Raw genomic sequence first — 22,844 nt, forward strand, 5'->3', positions numbered from 1 at the left:
CTGACACTGCCTGCTGGTGCTTCTGTACGCTGTCCCCTCCATAACTCCTTCCTCTGCAGCTGCCATCCTGAGATCACAGGAGGCAGTCGGACCGAGAGGAGGAGGAGGGGGAGATCTTGTCTGCAAAGACTCAGAGGAGGCAGCAGCTCCCTGTGTCCTCCTGTGCTAGGGCCGATATGGAGCACTAACCTCTGCCCCTGGTGTCCTGGGATGGGGTAAGCAGTGAAGTCTCTACTGCAGCACTCGTGAGTATATGGAATGTCATTTATAGTGTATGTAATAGTGTGTATAGTGTATGCTTTCCTGTGTGTAAATGAATGCATAGGTTTCTTGGGTATGTAATAGTGTATCTGTAGTGTGTAATGTACAGTATGTGTTTCTCTGTTTATAAATTAGTGAAATGAGTGTATACGGATATACCGCCTGTGATTCTTGAGTATGATCAGGCCTGAAGCCACAATTGTCTCTGCTTGGCAGGATCCCACATAACAAATCACCCCCAAAATAACAATCCCTTGCATATATCCAGCACAGTGTAACCTGTGCTCTCCCCTGAATATCCAGAGTCCTGCCCAGTAATGTGCTGGGGTGCAGGCAGTGCGGTGCTGGTGTATGTGATGCTGTCAGTGCAGATGAGCGCTGTGCACTCTGGTACCCAGCACCCAACACCTGAAGGTTCTGCAGTTATCGCCCCTCTGAGCCGCTCATTATCACACCTCAGCTATAATGTCCGCTGTGTAACTAGTGTATGATTCCAGGGCTCTGCACTCGCATATTTATTGTTCTGGTCATGCTAGCAATGGACCTAATAGTCCGGGCAGTGGTGACCACGGTTATTTCACTATATATAGATGTAGTGATGTACTGTGAGGACACCATACTGCACTGCGAGGGTCTGATGTACTGTGGGGATACCATACTGCACTGCGGGGGTCTGATGTACTGTGAGGACACCATACTGCACTGCGGGGTCTGATGTACTGTGGGGACACCATACTGCACTGCGGGGTCTGATGTACTGTGAGGACACCATACTGCACTGCGGGGGTCTGATGTACTGTGAGGACACCATACTGCACTGCGGGGGTCTGATGTACTGTGAGGACACCATACTGCACTGCGAGGGTCTGATGTACTGTGGGGATACCATACTGCACTGCGGGGTCTGATGTACTGTGAGGACACCATACTGCACTGCGGGGTCTGATGTACTGTGGGGACACCATACTGCACTGCGGGGTCTGATGTACTGTGAGGACACCATACTGCACTGCGGGGTCTGATGTACTGTGAGGACACCATACTGCACTGCGGGGGTCTGATGTACTGTGAGGACACCATACTGCACTGCGGGGGTCTGATGTACTGTGAGGACACCATACTGCACTGCGAGGGTCTGATGTACTGTGGGGATACCATACTGCACTGCGGGGTCTGATGTACTGTGAGGACACCATACTGCACTGCGGGGGTCTGATGTACTGTGAGGACACCATACTGCACTGCGAGGGTCTGATGTACTGTGGGGATACCATACTGCACTGCGGGGGTCTGATGTACTGTGAGGACACCATACTGCACTGCGAGGGTCTGATGTACTGTGGGGATACCATACTGCACTGCGGGGTCTGATGTACTGTGAGGACACCATACTGCACTGCGGGGGTCTGATGTACTGTGAGGACACCATACTGCACTGCGAGGGTCTGATGTACTGTGGGGATACCATACTGCACTGCGGGGGTCTGATGTACTGTGAGGACACCATACTGCACTGCGGGGTCTGATGTACTGTGGGGACACCATACTGCACTGCGGGGTCTGATGTACTGTGAGGACACCATACTGCACTGCGGGGGTCTGATGTACTGTGAGGACACCATACTGCACTGCGGGGGTCTGATGTACTGTGAGGACACCATACTGCACTGCGAGGGTCTGATGTACTGTGGGGATACCATACTGCACTGCGGGGTCTGATGTACTGTGAGGACACCATACTGCACTGCGGGGTCTGATGTACTGTGGGGACACCATACTGCACTGCGGGGTCTGATGTACTGTGAGGACACCATACTGCACTGCGGGGGTCTGATGTACTGTGAGGACACCATACTGCACTGCGGGGGTCTGATGTACTGTGAGGACACCATACTGCACTGCGAGGGTCTGATGTACTGTGGGGATACCATACTGCACTGCGGGGTCTGATGTACTGTGAGGACACCATACTGCACTGCGGGGTCTGATGTACTGTGGGGACACCATACTGCACTGCGGGGTCTGATGTACTGTGAGGACACCATACTGTACTGCGGGAGTCTGATGTACTGTGAGGACACCATACTGCACTGCGGGGGTCTGATGTACTGTGAGGACACCATACTGCACTGCGGGGGTCTGATGTACTGTGAGGACACCATACTGCACTGCGGGGGTCTGATGTACTGTGAGGACACCATACTGCACTGCGGGGGTCTGATGTACTGTGAGGACACCATACTGCACTGCGGGGGTCTGATGTACTGTGAGGACACCATACTGCACTGCGGGGGTCTGATGTACTGTGAGGACACCATACTGCACTGCGGGGGTCTGATGTACTGTGAGGACACCATACTGCACTGCGGGGGTCTGATGTACTGTGAGGACACCATACTGCACTGCGGGGGTCTGATGTACTGTGAGGACACCATACTGCACTGCGGGGGTCTGATGTACTGTGGGGATACCATACTGCACTGCGGGGGTCTGATGTACTGTGAGGACACCATACTGCACTGCAGAAGTCTGATGTACAGTGAGGACACCATACTGCACTGTGAGGAGTCTGATGTACTGTGAGGACACCATACTGTACTGCGGGGGTCTGATGCACTGCGAGGGTCTGATGTACTGTGAGGACACCATACTGCACTGCGGGGGGGTCTGATGTACTGTGGAGACACCATACTGCACTGCGGGGGGGTCTGATGTACTGTGAGGACACCATACTGCACTGCGGGGGGTCTGATGTACTGTGGGGATGCCATACTGCACTGCGGGGGTCTGATGTACTGTGAGGACACCATACTGCACTGCGGGGGGGTCTGATGTACTGTGGGGACACCATACTGCACTGCGGGGGGGTCTGATGTACTGTGGGGACGCCATACTGCACTGCGGGGTCTGATGTACTGTGAGGACACCATACTGCACTGCGAGGGTCTGATGTACTGTGAGGACACCATACTGCACTGCGGGGGGGGTCTGATGTACTGTGAGGACACCATACTGCACTGCAGGGGTCTGATGTACTGTGAGGACACCATACTGCACTGCGGGGGTCTGATGTACTGTGGGGACACCATACTGCACTGTGAGGGGTCTGATGTACTGTGAGGACACCATACTGCACTGCAGGGGTCTGATGTACTGTGAGGACACCATACTGCACTGCGGGGGTCTGATGTACTGTGGGGACACCATACTGCACTGTGAGGGGTCTGATGTACTGTGAGGACACCATACTGCACTGCAGGGGTCAGATGTACTGTGAGGACACCATACTGCACTGCGGGGTCAGATGTACTGTGAGGACACCATACTGCACTGCAGGGGTCTGATGTACTGTGAGGACACCATACTGCACTGCAGGGGTCTGATGTACTGTGAGGACACCATACTGCACTGCGGGGTCTGATGTACTGTGAGGACACCATACTGCACTGCAGGGGTCTGATGTACTGTGAGGACACCATACTGCACTGCAGGGGTCTGATGTACTGTGAGGACACCATACTGCACTGAGGGGGTCTAATGTACTGTGTCCTCATATTTTGTGAGGGGAATGTAATGTGGGGGCATCATACTGTGTTGGGGGGGGGGATTTTGATTTGCACATTATAATGCATGGCAGGGGTCTCCTGTGTGCACGGATCACTGTGGGACCGTGGAAGCAGCACCTTATATGTAGGATATCATAAGTCCCCATTCATAGACTAAAGTGAGCCGGATCGGCCGATCTCAGTGGGTTTGGCAGACAGTATAATGTGAATGGGGGCCCCTAACTGATGGTGACGGGGGAGAGAAGTATCCAGTAATATCGACCCTCTTGTTGTTGGAGATAGCAGCAGAGATGGCTCTCAGAGAGCACAGGGTCGGGGGCAGTGTCCTCTTACTTCCGATCTCACTGTGGGGGGCATGGGATGGCACTTGGTATCACAGTCGCCATTAATACTGACAAACAATCACGGTCAGATGCGGAAGTGACACAATCATGGCTGTCACCCTAGATATGACAATGAGAAGGCAGCGGTCACTAAGGTAACGGCCTCCGCTGTGGGCCGTGCAGAGGCCGCGTCCGGTACCACCCCAGAGGGGACACTGCCCCCCGCTCCCGGTATCTCCTATGTAGGCCGCACATTACCTGCTATCCCCACACCGTCGCGTACACACCGGGCACCGTAGCGACTAGAAAGGAGTTGATTTTTTTGAGGGAATGAGGTCACCGGAAGGGGCGGGGCCTGCTTCAGTCCAGTGAAGACCCGCTGTTCTGAAAATTGTCGGCATGTCGTAGATAGTAGGGATGGGCGAGGCTACGGAGTCACGTGCCGCAAACTGACCAATCACGGCCAAGCAACAGCTGAAGATGCAGGGTGGAGAGAAGAGGAGCTCTGGGCGGGGCTCTGGGCGGCAACATGCCTGAAAATTTCAGGAACGGGCGTGATTATGGCACCTGGGGGCCTGGTTAAAACCACAATAGTGAGGGAGGGGGCGTGACAAAGGGAGGGGGGCGTTACTATGCTCAGAAATTTCAGGGCGTCTTCATTTCTGCAAAGGGGGGTGATTAAAGCAGCGGGGAGTGACTACATGCCGAGAAGGGGAGTGTATCCATGCCCAGAAATTTCACCAGAGGGACGATGCTGAAGTTGGTTTCTTATTCGTTCAGTTTCTTATTCGGCTATTTTTTATTTTCTGTTTTTTTTCAGGTTTTTCAATAAAAATAAACCATTGTAAGTATATAATATTATGCGGTCATGTGCCCTCTTGTGAATACACTTAAAAACAGATAAAAATATTAGAAGGCTGGCGCAAAAATGGGCATCAAAGTGGGCACTGAGGTATGGTATTAAAGGTGTTAAATGGCTTTGTGCCACTGATCTGACACCTGACTTGCATACCTTGTGATGCCACACATCAAGTTCCTGTCAATCCAGCCTGGCACAAATGGGTTCTGGGCATCAGAACTGGCATCAAAGTGGGCAGAGAACCAATTTTCACACATGCGAATAAGTAACAGCTATTTTTAAGGGGTTAAATGCCTTTGTGCTACTTATTAAACACCTGATTTACATACCTACTGATGCCCCACATGAAATCCATGTCACTCCAGCCTGGCACAAATGGGTTCTGGGCATCAGAACTGGCATCAAAGGGGGCAAATAGCCCATTTTCACAGATTTGAATAAGTAACAGCTATTTTTAAGGGGTTAAATGCCTTTGTGCCACTAATCTAACACCTGATTAACATACCTAATGATGCCCCACATGAAATCCATGTCACTCCAGCCTGGCACAAATGTGTTCTGGGCATCAAAACTGGCATCAAATGGGGCAAATCGCCCATTTTCACTGATTTGAATAAGTAACAGCTATTTTTAAGGGGTTAAATGCCTTTGTGCCACTAATCTAACACCTGATTTACATACCTAGTGATGCCCCACATCAAAGTCAAATCACTTCAGCCTGGCACAAATGGGTTCTGGGCATCAAAACTGGCATCAAAGGGGGCAAATCGCCCATTTTCACAGATTTGAATAAGTAACAGCTATTTTTAAGGGGTTAAATAGCTTTGTGCCACTGATCTAACACCTGATTTACATAACTACTGATGCCCCACATGAAATCCAAGTCACTGCAGCCTGGCACAAATCGGTTCGGGGCATCAAAACTGGCATCAAAGTGGGCAAATCGCCCATTTTCACAGATTTGAATAAGTAACTGATGTTTTTAAGGGGTTAATTGCCTTTGGGCCACTGATCTGACACTTAAAATACACAGAAAGTGATGCCCTGCATCAAACCCAGGTCCCTTCAGCCTGGCCCAAATGGGTTTTGGGCACCAGAATTGGCATCAAAGTCGGCAAACAGCCCATTTTCACAGATTTGAATAAGCAACTGGTGTTTTCAAGGGGTTAAATGACTTTGGGCCACTGATCTGACACTTAAAATACACAGACAGTGATGCCCTGCATCAAACCCAGGTCCCTTCAGCCTGGCCCAAATGGGTACTGGGCATCAGAACTGGCATCAAAGTGGGCAAACAGCCCATTTTCACATATTTGAATAAGTAAGTGATTTTTTAAGAGGTTAAATGACTTTGGGCCACTGATCTGACACCATTATTACATGCATTTTGATGCCCTGCATGAAATTCATGTCACTTTAGCTTTTCCCAAATGGGTTCTGGCCGTGAGAATTGGCATCAAAGTTGGCATTGATTTTAATGATTTGAATAAGTAACTGAATTTTAAGGGGTTAAATGACCTTGGCCACTGATCTCACACCACTATGACATACACAGGCTGGAGACACACTAGCGATTTAAAAATTGGTCCTATTTATTGCAGGAAAGTCTGACGAGTGCAATGCAAGTGTCATGTGAGTGTCAGGCGTTTTTTGTGCGAGTACAATCTGACTTCTCACACCTAACACCCGATCTACATCCGACTGCAGTGCGATTTTAACATGAGATTTTACATACAGAAATGTTATTAATCATTTACACATAGTTTTAAAACGTAATATTCTTCAAAATGTATATACCGTATATATTCTAGAAAGATAGATTAAAAGCCGGCAAATGATCAGCCACGTACATTTTAATCAGAGTGACAGGTTAGATTACGATAGAATAGAGATATACACATAGAATAAATGTGTGGTGTGTGTGTGTGTATACATATATACAGTATATATATATACTGTATATATATATATATATATATATTATAACGCTGATAGCGTCACTCTGTCCAAAGCCTTTATAGACTGCGCAAGCGCGACGCGTCTGCACAGTCTGGATCCCACAGTGTGACGCATCCGGGGAGGAGGATTGTGGCCCAGGAGATCGCGGTATGAGTAAGCACTGAACGCATACCGCTATCTCCAACGGAGAAGCAGAGACGCACCAGGAGGGTGAGTATGAAGGGGGAGGGTGAGCCATGCTATATTCACCTGTCCCCGTTCCACCGCCGGGTCTTCCGCATCCTCTGGCTGTGACGTTCAGGTCATAGGGCGCGATGACGTGGTCAGTGCGCGCCCCCTGCCTCAACAGTCACAGCCAGAGGACACGGATGACAGAGTGGCGCGCGGCGGTGGAACAGAGACAGGTGAATATCGCAAGTGCCGGGTGTGACGGGGCATGCGACAGAGCAGGAAGAGACACCACGCCAGTAATCAATCCAATAAAATTTATCGGAACAGGGAACTGGGACAACACAAATCAAAGTAATTCTGCAGCGTCCGTAATTAGTCTACAATGAGTCCACACAAAGGGAGCAGATCCGGGGGCGCCACCTGGCAATCCGAAGCCAGGCAAAAGAAAAATAATCCTGGGATGGGTTTACTGGATCCAGCAGATGAGGGACACAACACCATTCCACGTGGCAGCTTTTAATCCTCCACACACGGGCACCAGGATCTCGCCTCAGCATACGATCCCAGCCCTTCGCAAGTCACCACACAATTGAATCAGCCAACACATGAGTCTATTGTTCTGTGTCCTGGGATCCATCCCTCCATGAGGGAAAGCTCCCCCTTCTGGTTGTTGACTCAAGCCTGATTACATAGCAGTCCAGGGACACAGGCCGGGGGAGGGACACGCTGTTACACCGGGGGCCTTAGCCAGCGGCGACTCCAGCACCTGACCCCCATAGTGCGCTGGTGTTCCCGCCTGCTTAGGCACTCGGCGCCCAGCGACGAGAGGTGAGTCTGTCATTTTTTTTTTTGAAATCGCAGCATCAGCATACGGGGCATATTATGCTATGGAGCATCTTATGGGGGCCATCAACGATGGGAGCAGCACATGACAGAATGGGGGCGCAGAATGGGTGCAGCACATTACAGAATGGGGCGCAGGATGGGAGCAGCACATGACAGAATGGGGGCACAGGATGGGAGCAGCACATGACAGAATGGGGGCGCAGAATGGTTGCAGCACATGACAGAATGGGGGCGCAGGATGGGAGCAGCACATTACAGAATGGGGGCGCAGAATGGGAGCAGCACATGACAGGATGGGGCGCAGGATGAAAGCAGCACATGACAGGATGGGGGCGCAGGATGGGAGCAGCACATGACAGGATGAGGGCACAGGAAAAGAGTAGCACATGACAAGATGGAGGCGCACAAAACAGGATGAGGGCACAGGATGGGGCTGCACATGACAGGAAGGGGGCGCAGGATGGGAGCAGCGTATGACAGGATGGGGGTGCAAGATGGTAGCAGCACATGACAAGATTAGGGGGCAGGATGGAAGAGGCGCATACCAGGATGGAGACCATATACCAATACAAATGCTCGCCACCCGGGCGTAGAACAGGTTCAATAGCTAGTGGGTGTGTGTATATATATATATATATATAACGCCAAGAAGACCAAAAACGAACGGCACTGTCTGTGAAACGAGGTTATCCAAAAATTTCGGGTTCAGGTATTAATGAATAATAGTCCTAGCATCAGCCATGCATCAAGATCATAGGTGCTCTTCTGAAAATACACGAAAATCCATGACCATATGCAAGAAGAAAGAGAAGGCACTCACCGATCTAAAATTCCCAACTTTATTTCATCTTCATGTTAACAAAATACTGACCCGTGGAAGCGCAAGCACAAACGGCCGTCGTCTATCCCTGCTCACAAGAACTCCGCTCCTCACTCCCCCGGCCATGGAATTTTTTTAACATTAAGATGAAATAAAGTTGGGAAATTTAGATCGGTGAGTGCCTTCTCTTTCTTCTTGCATATGGTTATATATATATATATATATATATATATATATATATATATATATATATATATATATATATATATACTGTATATATATAGTCTTTATATTGCAGAGAGAGATACATAGAAGAATAGCCGGTAATTCATTTGTCAGCCTCTCTAAAATCACTGCTGGAGCCGACAGGATAGAAGACATGGTTTACATACACTAAGTAGATGCAGAATAGTTAGATATGTACTGTATATGTCAGTGATCAATACAATTAGTATAGTGTGTGTGCAAATTAGAGGACATGTATGTAATTAATAAAAGATTATTTTGGGGGGAAAAAATGTTGCGGGCTCCCGCATAATTTTCCAATCCAGAGAGGGAAAGCCAGCGACTGGAGGCCAATGTTTATAGCCTAAGAAGGGGTTAATACCCATGGATCTCCCCAGGCTATGAATATGAGCCCACAGCTGTATTTTTAGTGTTTACTGGCTATTAAAATAGGGTAGCCCCCAAAAATGACATGGGGTACCCTTATAATTAAATTCCAGAAAAAGCTATGCAGACAGCTGCGGGCTGATATTCATAGCCTAGGAAGGGGCCATGGATATTGACCCCTCATGGCTACAAACACTAGCTCTCAGCCTCCCCAGAAATGTCACATTTTTAAGATTCACCAATTTCAGCACTTAGCCTCTCTCTTCCCGCTGCCCTGTATCGGTGGTATATGGGGTAATAGTTTGGGGGTTGATGTGACCTTTATATTGTAAGGTCACATCAAGCCCGGCTTAGTAATGGAGAAGTGTCAAGAAGACACCTATCCATTGCTAATCCTATAGTTGTTACAGGTTCAATAAAGACGCAGCCAGGATAAAGTCTTTTAATGAAATAAAACACTAAACACAGTTTTTCATCCTTATTATCCAGCTAATACATACAACGCCCTTGTTCTCCTGTAATTAAAAAAAAACAAAAACAAAAACCCAACAATATACCATACCTGTCAGTCGTTCTGTCCCACGCAGTAATCAATATCTGGGGAAAATACAGTTTGCAACTAGGAGCGGTGCTGAAATGCAACCGCCATGGCTGCAAACTACTGGGGAATGAGGAGATGCTGCCAGTGCAGCTACAGAGACTAGTGCTGATGTCACATAGTCTGCCCTCCCTTCCGGCTTGAACTGCAATGAACTCTGCAGCGTGGGAAAATGAACTGGCATTTTCCCACGCTCCAGAGTTCAGCGCGGGTCAGGCAAGCAGGGAGGGTAGACGCAGTGACTTCACCGCTAGTCACTGAGGCTGCGCTGGCAGCATCTCCTCATTCCCCAGTAGTTTGCAGCTGGGCTGGTAGCATCTTAGTACAGTCCTGGTTGCAAACTGTATTTTCCCCAGATATGGATTACTGCGTGGGACAGAACAACGGACAGGTATATTGTTGTTTTTTTTTTTTTTTATTCATTACAGGAGATCTATAGGATTAGTAATGGATAGCTGTCTTATTGACACCTCTCCATTACTAAGCCGGGCTTGATGTGACCTTACAATTCAAAGGTCACATCAACCACCCAACTATTACCCCATTGCCACCGCTACAGGGCAGTGGGAAGAGAGAGGCTAAGTGCCATAATTGCCATAAATCATGCAGCTGCGTCAACAAAAACTAAATCTCTGAGCAGTCACAAATACTCGGAGATTTCCCGAGCAACAAGTATATTCGCTCATCACTATTAACTACCTGCAAAAAACACTTGATGAACTTTCGATAGTAGTTTGCAAACCCCAAGAAGCGTTGCAAATAGTGATGAGCGAGTATACTCGTTGCTCGGGCTTTCCCGAGCACGCTCGGGTGGTCTCCCGAGTATTTGTGACTGCTCAGAGATTTAGTTTTTGTTGATGCAGCTGCATAATGTATGGCTGCTAGCCAGCCTGAGTACATGTGGGGGTTGCCTGTTTGCCAGGGAATCCCCACATGTAATCAAGCTGTCTAGTAGCTGTAAATCATGCAGCTGCGGCAAGGAAAACTAAATCTCTGATCAGACATAAATACTTGGAGACCACCCGAGTGTGCTCGGGAAAACCCAAGTAACGAGTATACTCGCTCATCACTAGTTGCAAACCCTTCAAGTCACGGGGCTGAACCCAATCACTAATAGCCTGCACCTTCTTGGGATCCATGTGAAACCCCTCATTGGAAACAATCAAACCCAAAAATGATAACTCCTGTACAAAAAATTAACATTTCAAATTTTGAAAAAAGTAGTTTTTCCCTGAGTCTATGAAGGACAGTACGCAAATAGTGAAAATGGGTTTCACTGTCAGGGGAGTAAACCAAGATGTCGTCAAGGTAAATAATCGCAAAGTGACCGATCAGATCAGCAAACACAATATTAATAAAATTTTGAAAAATGGCCAGGGGTGTTTGTTAGCCCGAAGGACGTAAAAAGATTCTCAAAAAGAACTTCTCACGTGAGAAACGCCGTCTTCCACTCGTCTCCCTCTCAAACACTTATCCAATTATAGGCTCCCCACAAATCCAACTTTGAAAATCATTTGGCCCCAGACAACTGGTTACACAAGTCAGGAATGAGAGGAAGTGGGTAAGTGTTTCTCACAGTGATTTTGTTGAGTTCCCGAAAGTCGAGGCAAGGACTCAAACCACCATCTTTTTTCTTTACAAAGAAAAAGCCAGCTGCCATAGGAGAAACATAAGGGCGGATATGCCCCTTACGAAGACTCTCGGCAATATACTCCTTCATGGCCAGCCGCTCAGGACAAGACAGATTAAATTGATGGCACAATTAAAAGATGGATGTGGCGGTAGAACCTCAGCCTCGCTTTCAGAGAACACGTCTTCAAAGACCTTCAGATACTCCGGAATAGCTTCCAGACCGACAGACAACACAGATACACACTTCAAGGACTTAGATAAGGACCATTGAACAATTTCCTCATTAACCCAGTTAATAACAGGGTTTTGATGCTGTAACCAAGGCATTCCCGACACCAACCCACTATATTTGCCCACTTTGATGCTAATTCTGGTGCCCAGAACCCATTTGGGCTAGGCTGGAGGGACCTGGGTTTGATGCAGGGCATCGCTATTTGTGTATTTTAAGTGTCAGATCAGTGGCCCAAAGCCATTTAACCCCTTAAAAACAGCAGGTCCCTATTCAAATCTGTTAAAATTGGCTGTTTGCCCAGTTTGATGACAGTTCTGATGCCCAGAACTAATTAGGGCCAGGCTGAAGAGACCTGGTTTTATTGTGGGGCTCCCTGTTCTATATGTATGCACTCTGGTATCAGTGGCACAAAGGAATTTAACCCCTTAAAAACACCACTTACTTATTCAAATCTGTGAAAATGGGCTGTTTGCCCACTTTGATGCCAGTTCTGGTGCCCAGAACCCATTTGGGCCAGGCTGGAGAGACCTGGGTTTGATGCAGGGCATCACTGTCTGTGTATTTTAAGTGTCAGATCAGTGGCCCAAAGGCATTTAACCCCTTAAAAACATCAGTTACTTATTCAAATCTGCGAAAATTGGCTGTTTGCCCACTTTGATGCCAGTTCTGGTGCCCAGAACCCATTTGGGCCAGGCTGAAGGGACCTGGGTTTGATGCAGGGCATCACTGTCTGTGTATTTTAAGTGTCAGATCAGTGGCCCAAAGGCATTTAACCCCTTAAAAACATCAGTTACTTATTCAAATCTGTGAAAATGGGCTGTTTGCCCCATTTGATGCCAGTTCTGATGCCCAGAACCCATTTGTGCCAGGCTGGAGTGACATGGATTTCATGTGGGGCATCATTAGGTATGTTAATCAGGTGTTAAATCAGTGGCACAAAGGCATTTAACCTCTCAAAAATAGCTGTTACTTATTCAAATCTGTGAAAATGGGCGATTTGACCATTTTGATGCCAGTTCTGATGCCCAGAACCCATTTGTGCCAGGCTGGAGTGACATGTATTTCATGTGGGGCATCAGTAGGTATGTAAATCAGGTGTTAGATCAGTGGCACAAAGCTATTTAACCCCTTAAAAATAGCTGTTACTTATTCAAATCTGTGAAAATGGGCGATTTGCCCCATTTGATGCCAGTTTTGATGCCCAGAACCCATTTGTGCCAGGCTGGAGTGACATGGATTTCATGTGGGGCATCAGTAGGTATGTAAATCAGGTGTTAGATCAGTGGCACAAAGGCATTTAACCCCTTAAAAATAGCTGTTACTTATTCAAATCAGTGAAAATGGGCGATTTGCCCCATTTGATGCCAGTTTTGATGCCCAGAACCCATTTGTGCCAGGCTGGAGTGACATGGATTTCATGTGGGGCATCAGTAGGTATGTAAATCAGGTGTTTAATAAGTAGCACAAAGGCATTTAACCCCTTAAAAATAGCTGTTACTTATTCGCATGTGTGAAAATTGGTTCTCTGCCCACTTTGATGCCAGTTCTGATGCCCAGAACCCATTTGTGCCAGGCTGGATTGACAGGAACTTGATGTGTGGCATCACAAGGTATGCAAGTCAGGTGTCAGATCAGTGGCACAAAGCCATTTAACACCTTTAATACCATACCTCAGTGCCCACTTTGATGCCCATTTTTGTGCCAGCCTTCTAATATTTTTATCTGTTTTTAAGTGTATTCACAAGAGGGCACATGACCGCATAATATTATATACTTACAATGGTTTATTTTTATTGAAAAACCTGAAAAAAAACAGAAAATAAAAAATAGCCGAATAAGAAACTGAACGAATAAGAAACCAACTTCAGCATCGTCCCTCTGGTGAAATTTCTGGGCATGGATACACTCCCCTTCTCGGCATGTAGTCACTCCCCGCTGCTTTAATCACCCCCCTTTGCAGAAATGAAGACGCCCTGAAATTTCTGAGCATAGTAACGCCCCCCTCCCTTTGTCACGCCCCCTCCCTCACTATTGTGGTTTTAACCAGGCCCCCAGGTGCCATAATCACGCCCGTCCCTGAAATTTTCAGGCATGTTGCCGCCCAGAGCCCCGCCCAGAGCTCCTCTTCTCTCCACCCTGCATCTTCAGCTGTTGCTTGGCCGTGATTGGTCAGTTTGCGGCACGTGACTCCGTAGCCTCGCCCATCCCTACTATCTACGACATGCCGACAATTTTCAGAACACCGGTGTTCTGAAAATTGTCGGCATGTCGTAGATAGTAGGGATGGGCGAGGCTACGGAGTCACGTGCCGCAAACTGACCAATCACGGCCAAGCAACAGCTGAAGATGCAGGGTGGAGAGAAGAGGAGCTCTGGGCGGGGCTCTGGGCGGCAACATGCCTGAAAATTTCAGGGACGGGCGTGATTATGGCACCTGGGGGCCTGGTTAAAACCACAATAGTGAGGGAGGGGGCGTGACAAAGGGAGGGGGGCGTTACTATGCTCAGAAATTTCAGGGCGTCTTCATTTCTGCAAAGGGGGGTGATTAAAGCAGCGGGGAGTGACTACATGCCGAGAAGGGGAGTGTATCCATGCCCAGAAATTTCACCAGAGGGACGATGCTGAAGTTGGTTTCTTATTCGTTCAGTTTCTTATTCGGCTATTTTTTATTTTCTGTTTTTTTTCAGGTTTTTCAATAAAAATAAACCATTGTAAGTATATAATATTATGCGGTCATGTGCCCTCTTGTGAATACACTTAAAAACAGATAAAAATATTAGAAGGCTGGCACAAAAATGGGCATCAAAGTGGGCACTGAGGTATGGTATTAAAGGTGTTAAATGGCTTTGTGCCACTGATCTGACACCTGACTTGCATACCTTGTGATGCCACACATCAAGTTCCTGTCAATCCAGCCTGGCACAAATGGGTTCTGGGCATCAGAACTGGCATCAAAGTGGGCAGAGAACCAATTTTCACACATGCGAATAAGTAACAGCTATTTTTAAGGGGTTAAATGCCTTTGTGCTACTTATTAAACACCTGATTTACATACCTACTGATGCCCCACATGAAATCCATGTCACTCCAGCCTGGCACAAATGGGTTCTGGGCATCAAAACTGGCATCAAATGGGGCAAATCGCCCATTTTCACTGATTTGAATAAGTAACAGCTATTTTTAAGGGGTTAAATGCCTTTGTGCCACTGATCTAACACCTGATTTACATACCTACTGATGCCCCACATGAAATCCATGTCACTCCAGCCTGGCACAAATGGGTTCTGGGCATCAAAACTGGCATCAAATGGGGCAAATCGCCCATTTTCACAGATTTGAATAAGTAACAGCTATTTTTAAGGGGTTAAATAGCTTTGTGCCACTGATCTAACACCTGATTTACATACCTACTGATGCCCCACATGAAATACATGTCACTCCAGCCTGGCACAAATGGGTTCTGGGCATCAGAACTGGCATCAAAATGGTCAAATCGCCCATTTTCACAGATTTGAATAAGTAACAGCTATTTTTGAGAGGTTAAATGCCTTTGTGCCACTGATTTAACACCTGATTAACATACCTAATGATGCCCCACATGAAATCCATGTCACTCCAGCCTGGCACAAATGGGTTCTGGGCATCAGAACTGGCATCAAATGGGGCAAACAGCCCATTTTCACAGATTTGAATAAGTAACTGATGTTTTTAAGGGGTTAAATGCCTTTGGGCCACTGATCTGACACTTAAAATACACAGACAGTGATGCCCTGCATCAAACCCAGGTCCCTTCAGCCTGGCCCAAATGGGTTCTGGGCACCAGAACTGGCATCAAAGTGGGCAAACAGCCAATTTTCGCAGATTTGAATAAGTAACTGATGTTTTTAAGGGGTTAAATGCCTTTGGGCCACTGATCTGACACTTAAAATACACAGACAGTGATGCCCTGCATCAAACCCAGGTCTCTCCAGCCTGGCCCAAATGGGTTCTGGGCACCAGAACTGGCATCAAAGTGGGCAAACAGCCCATTTTCACAGATTTGAATAAGTAAGTGGTGTTTTTAAGGGGTTAAATTCCTTTGTGCCACTGATACCAGAGTGCATACATATAGAACAGGGAGCCCCACAATAAAACCAGGTCTCTTCAGCCTGGCCCTAATTAGTTCTGGGCATCAGAACTGTCATCAAACTGGGCAAACAGCCAATTTTAACAGATTTGAATAGGGACCTGCTGTTTTTAAGGGGTTAAATGGCTTTGGGCCACTGATCTGACACTTAAAATACACAAATAGCGATGCCCTGCATCAAACCCAGGTCCCTCCAGCCTAGCCCAAATGGGTTCTGGGCACCAGAATTAGCATCAAAGTGGGCAAATATAGTGGGTTGGTGTCGGGAATGCCTTGGTTACAGCATCAAAACCCTGTTATTAACTGGGTTAATGAGGAAATTGTTCAATGGTCCTTATCTAAGTCCTTGAAGTGTGTATCTGTGTTGTCTGTCGGTCTGGAAGCTATTCCGGAGTATCTGAAGGTCTTTGAAGACGTGTTCTCTGAAAGCGAGGCTGAGGTTCTACCGCCACATCCATCTTTTAATTGTGCCATCAATTTAATCTGTCTTGTCCTGAGCGGCTGGCCATGAAGGAGTATATTGCCGAGAGTCTTCGTAAGGGGCATATCCGCCCTTATGTTTCTCCTATGGCAGCTGGCTTTTTCTTTGTAAAGAAAAAAGATGGTGGTTTGAGTCCTTGCCTCGACTTTCGGGAACTCAACAAAATCACTGTGAGAAACACTTACCCACTTCCTCTCATTCCTGACTTGTGTAACCAGTTGTCTGGGGCCAAATGATTTTCAAAGTTGGATTTGTGGGGAGCCTATAATTGGATAAGTGTTTGAGAGGGAGACGAGTGGAAGACGGCGTTTCTCACGTGAGAAGTTCTTTTTGAGAATCTTTTTACGTCCTTCGGGCTAACAAACACCCCTGGCCATTTTTCAAAATTTTATTAATATTGTGTTTGCTGATCTGATCGGTCACTTTGCGATTATTTACCTTGACGACATCTTGGTTTACTCCCCTGACAGTGAAACCCATTTTCACTATTTGCGTACTGTCCTTCATAGACTCAGGGAAAAACTACTTTTTTCAAAATTTGAAATGTTAATTTTTTGTACAGGAGTTATCATTTTTGGGTTTGATTGTTTCCAATGAGGGGTTTCACATGGATCCCAAGAAGGTGCAGGCTATTAGTGATTGGGTTCAGCCCCGTGACTTGAAGGGTTTGCAACTAGTGATGAGCGAGTATACTCGTTACTTGGGTTTTCCCGAGCACACTCGGGTGGTCTCCAAGTATTTATGTCTGATCAGAGATTTAGTTTTCCTTGCCGCAGCTGCATGATTTACAGCTACTAGACAGCTTGATTACATGTGGGGATTCCCTGGCAAACAGGCAACCCCCACATGTACTCAGGCTGGCTAGCAGCCATACATTATGCAGCTGCATCAACAAAAACTAAATCTCTGAGCAGTCACAAATACTCGGGAGACCACCCGAGCGTGCTCGGGAAAGCCCGAGCAACGAGTATACTCGCTCATCACTATTTGCAACGCTTCTTGGGGTTTGCAAACTACTATCGAAAGTTCATCAAGTGTTTTTTGCAGGTAGTTAATAGTGATGAGCGAATATACTTGTTGCTCGGGAAATCTCCGAGTATTTGTGACTGCTCAGAGATTTAGTTTTTGTTGACGCAGCTGCATGATTTATGGCAATTATGGCACTTAGCCTCTCTCTTCCCACTGCCCTGTAGCGGTGGCAATGGGGTAATAGTTGGGTGGTTGATGTGACCTTTGAATTGTAAGGTCACATCAAGCCCGGCTTAGTAATGGAGAGGTGTCAATAAGACAGCTATCCATTACTAATCCTATAGATCTCCTGTAATGAATAAAAAAAAAAAAAAACAACAATATACCTGTCCGTTGTTCTGTCCCACGCAGTAATCCATATCTGGGGAAAATACAGTTTGCAACCAGGACTGTACTAAGATGCTACCAGCCCAGCTGCAAACTACTGGGGAATGAGGAGATGCTGCCAGCGCAGCCTCAGTGACTAGCGGTGAAGTCACTGCGTCTACCCTCCCTGCTTGCCTGACCCGCGCTGAACTCTGGAGCGTGGGAAAATGCCAGTTCATTTTCCCACGCTGCAGAGTTCATTGCAGTTCAAGCCGGAAGGGAGGGCAGACTATGTGACATCAGCACTAGTCTCTGTAGCTGCACTGGCAGCATCTCCTCATTCCCCAGTAGTTTGCAGCCATGGCGGTTGCATTTCAGCACCGCTCCTAGTTGCAAACTGTATTTTCCCCAGATATTGATTACTGCGTGGGACAGAACGACTGACAGGTATGGTATATTGTTGGGTTTTTGTTTTTGTTTTTTTTTAATTACAGGAGAACAAGGGCGTTGTATGTATTAGCTGGATAATAAGGATGAAAAACTGTGTTTAGTGTTTTATTTCATTAAAAGACTTTATCCTGGCTGCGTCTTTATTGAACCTGTAACAACTATAGGATTAGCAATGGATAGGTGTCTTCTTGACACTTCTCCATTACTAAGCCGGGCTTGATGTGACCTTACAATATAAAGGTCACATCAACCCCCAAACTATTACCCCATATACCACCGATACAGGGCAGCGGGAAGAGAGAGGCTAAGTGCTGAAATTGGTGAATCTTAAAAATGTGACATTTCTGGGGAGGCTGAGAGCTAGTGTTTGTAGCCATGAGGGGTCAATATCCATGGCCCCTTCCTAGGCTATGAATATCAGCCCGCAGCTGTCTGCATAGCTTTTTCTGGAATTTAATTATAAGGGTACCCCATGTCATTTTTGGGGGCTACCCTATTTTAATAGCCAGTAAACACTAAAAATACAGCTGTGGGCTCATATTCATAGCCTGGGGAGATCCATGGGTATTAACCCCTTCTTAGGCTATAAACATTGGCCTCCAGTCGCTGGCTTTCCCTCTCTGGATTGGAAAATTATGCGGGAGCCCGCAACATTTTTTCCCCCCAAAATAATCTTTTATTAATTACATACATGTCCTCTAATTTGCACACACACTATACTAATTGTATTGATCACTGACATATACAGTACATATCTAACTATTCTGCATCTACTTAGTGTATGTAAACCATGTCTTCTATCCTGTCGGCTCCAGCAGTGATTTTAGAGAGGCTGACAAATGAATTACCGGCTATTCTTCTATGTATCTCTCTCTGCAATATAAAGACTATATATATACAGTATATATATATATATATATATATATATATATATATATATATATATATATATATATATATATAACCATATGCAAGAAGAAAGAGAAGGCACTCACCGATCTAAATTTCCCAACTTTATTTCATCTTAATGTTAAAAAAATTCCATGGCCGGGGGAGTGAGGAGCGGAGTTCTTGTGAGCAGGGATAGACGACGGCCGTTTGTGCTTGCGCTTCCACGGGTCAGTATTTTGTTAACATGAAGATGAAATAAAGTTGGGAATTTTAGATCGGTGAGTGCCTTCTCTTTCTTCTTGCATATGGTCATGGATTTTCGTGTATTTTCAGAAGAGCACCTATGATCTTGATGCATGGCTGATGCTAGGACTATTATTCATTAATACCTGAACCCGAAATTTTTGGATAACCTCGTTTCACAGACAGTGCCGTTCGTTTTTGGTCTTCTTGGCGTTATATATATATATATATATACACACACCCACTAGCTATTGAACCTGTTCTACGCCCGGGTGGCGAGCATTTGTATTGGTATATGGTCTCCATCCTGGTATGCGCCTCTTCCATCCTGCCCCCTAATCTTGTCATGTGCTGCTACCATCTTGCACCCCCATCCTGTCATACGCTGCTCCCATCCTGCGCCCCCTTCCTGTCATGTGCAGCCCCATCCTGTGCCCTCATCCTGTTTTGTGCGCCTCCATCTTGTCATGTGCTACTCTTTTCCTGTGCCCTCATCCTGTCATGTGCTGCTCCCATCCTGCGCCCCCATCCTGTCATGTGCTGCTTTCATCCTGCGCCCCATCCTGTCATGTGCTGCTCCCATTCTGCGCCCCCATTCTGTAATGTGCTGCTCCCATCCTGCGCCCCCATTCTGTCATGTGCTGCAACCATTCTGCGCCCCCATTCTGTCATGTGCTGCTCCCATCCTGTGCCCCCATTCTGTCATGTGCTGCTCCCATCCTGCGCCCCATTCTGTAATGTGCTGCACCCATTCTGCGCCCCCATTCTGTCATGTGCTGCTCCCATCGTTGATGGCCCCCATAAGATGCTCCATAGCATAATATGCCCCGTATGCTGATGCTGCGATTTCAAAAAAAAAAATGACAGACTCACCTCTCGTCGCTGGGCGCCGAGTGCCTAAGCAGGCGGGAACACCAGCGCACTATGGGGGTCAGGTGCTGGAGTCGCCGCTGGCTAAGGCCCCCGGTGTAACAGCGTGTCCCTCCCCCGGCCTGTGTCCCTGGACTGCTATGTAATCAGGCTTGAGTCAACAACCAGAAGGGGGAGCTTTCCCTCATGGAGGGATGGATCCCAGGACACAGAACAATAGACTCATGTGTTGGCTGATTCAATTGTGTGGTGACTTGCGAAGGGCTGGGATCGTATGCTGAGGCGAGATCCTGGTGCCCGTGTGTGGAGGATTAAAAGCTGCCACGTGGAATGGTGTTGTGTCCCTCATCTGCTGGATCCAGTAAACCCATCCCAGGATTATTTTTCTTTTGCCTGGCTTCGGATTGCCAGGTGGCGCCCCCGGATCTGCTCCCTTTGTGTGGACTCATTGTAGACTAATTACGGACGCTGCAGAATTACTTTGATTTGTGTTGTCCCAGTTCCCTGTTCCGATAAATTTTATTGGATTGATTACTGGCGTGGTGTCTCTTCCTGCTCTGTCGCATGCCCCGTCACACCCGGCACTTGCGATATTCACCTGTCTCTGTTCCACCGCCGCGCGCCACTCTGTCATCCGTGTCCTCTGGCTGTGACTGTTGAGGCAGGGGGCGCGCACTGACCACGTCATCGCGCCCTATGACCTGAACGTCACAGCCAGAGGATGCGGAAGACCCGGCGGTGGAACGGGGACAGGTGAATATAGCATGGCTCACCCTCCCCCTTCATACTCACCCTCCTGGTGCGTCTCTGCTTCTCCGTTGGAGATAGCGGTATGCGTTCAGTGCTTACTCATACCGCGATCTCCTGGGCCACAATCCTCCTCCCCGGATGCGTCACACTGTGGGATCCAGACTGTGCAGACGCGTCGCGCTTGCGCAGTCTATAAAGGCTTTGGACAGAGTGACGCTATCAGCGTTATAATATATATATATATATATATATACAGTATATATATATACTGTATATATGTATACACACACACACACCACACATTTATTCTATGTGTATATCTCTATTCTATCGTAATCTAACCTGTCACTCTGATTAAAATGTACGTGGCTGATCATTTGCCGGCTTTTAATCTATCTTTCTAGAATATATACGGTATATACATTTTGAAGAATATTACGTTTTAAAACTATGTGTAAATGATTAATAACATTTCTGTATGTAAAATCTCATGTTAAAATCGCACTGCAGTCGGATGTAGATCGGGTGTTAGGTGTGAGAAGTCAGATTGTACTCGCACAAAAAACGCCTGACACTCACATGACACTTGCATTGCACTCGTCAGACTTTCCTGCAATAAATAGGACCAATTTTTAAATCGCTAGTGTGTCTCCAGCCTGTGTATGTCATAGTGGTGTGAGATCAGTGGCCAAGGTCATTTAACCCCTTAAAATTCAGTTACTTATTCAAATCATTAAAATCAATGCCAACTTTGATGCCAATTCTCACGGCCAGAACCCATTTGGGAAAAGCTAAAGTGACATGAATTTCATGCAGGGCATCAAAATGCATGTAATAATGGTGTCAGATCAGTGGCCCAAAGTCATTTAACCTCTTAAAAAATCACTTACTTATTCAAATATGTGAAAATGGGCTGTTTGCCCACTTTGATGCCAGTTCTGATGCCCAGTACCCATTTGGGCCAGGCTGAAGGGACCTGGGTTTGATGCAGGGCATCACTGTCTGTGTATTTTAAGTGTCAGATCAGTGGCCCAAAGTCATTTAACCCCTTGAAAACACCAGTTGCTTATTCAAATCTGTGAAAATGGGCTGTTTGCCGACTTTGATGCCAATTCTGGTGCCCAAAACCCATTTGGGCCAGGCTGAAGGGACCTGGGTTTGATGCAGGGCATCACTTTCTGTGTATTTTAAGTGTCAGATCAGTGGCCCAAAGGCAATTAACCCCTTAAAAACATCAGTTACTTATTCAAATCTGTGAAAATGGGCGATTTGCCCACTTTGATGCCAGTTTTGATGCCCCGAACCGATTTGTGCCAGGCTGCAGTGACTTGGATTTCATGTGGGGCATCAGTAGTTATGTAAATCAGGTGTTAGATCAGTGGCACAAAGCTATTTAACCCCTTAAAAATAGCTGTTACTTATTCAAATCTGTGAAAATGGGCGATTTGCCCCCTTTGATGCCAGTTTTGATGCCCAGAACCCATTTGTGCCAGGCTGAAGTGATTTGACTTTGATGTGGGGCATCACTAGGTATGTAAATCAGGTGTTAGATTAGTGGCACAAAGGCATTTAACCCCTTAAAAATAGCTGTTACTTATTCAAATCAGTGAAAATGGGCGATTTGCCCCATTTGATGCCAGTTTTGATGCCCAGAACACATTTGTGCCAGGCTGGAGTGACATGGATTTCATGTGGGGCATCATTAGGTATGTTAATCAGGTGTTAGATTAGTGGCACAAAGGCATTTAACCCCTTAAAAATAGCTGTTACTTATTCAAATCTGTGAAAATGGGCTATTTGCCCCCTTTGATGCCAGTTCT

General features: G+C 46.9%; 1 protein-coding gene across 3 annotated transcripts in view; it reads right to left on the bottom strand.

Annotated features, from left to right (window-relative positions):
• The window catches only part of TXNDC9 (thioredoxin domain containing 9), a 50,157-nt gene that overhangs the window by 26,039 nt on the left and 1,274 nt on the right, over positions 1-22,844 (bottom strand). Inside the window, exon 1 of one of the 3 annotated variants that reach the window (XM_077296553.1) lies at positions 4,409-4,532. The exons of the other annotated variants lie outside the window; for them this stretch is intronic. The gene's annotated coding sequence lies outside the window, so the exon portion shown is untranslated. Of the gene's footprint in view, positions 1-4,408; positions 4,533-22,844 lie in introns of those variants that run through there. 3 annotated transcript variants of the gene reach the window in all.

Source organism: Ranitomeya variabilis, chromosome 3 (assembly GCF_051348905.1).
Source record: "Ranitomeya variabilis isolate aRanVar5 chromosome 3, aRanVar5.hap1, whole genome shotgun sequence".
Taxonomy (NCBI): Eukaryota; Metazoa; Chordata; class Amphibia; order Anura; family Dendrobatidae; genus Ranitomeya; species Ranitomeya variabilis.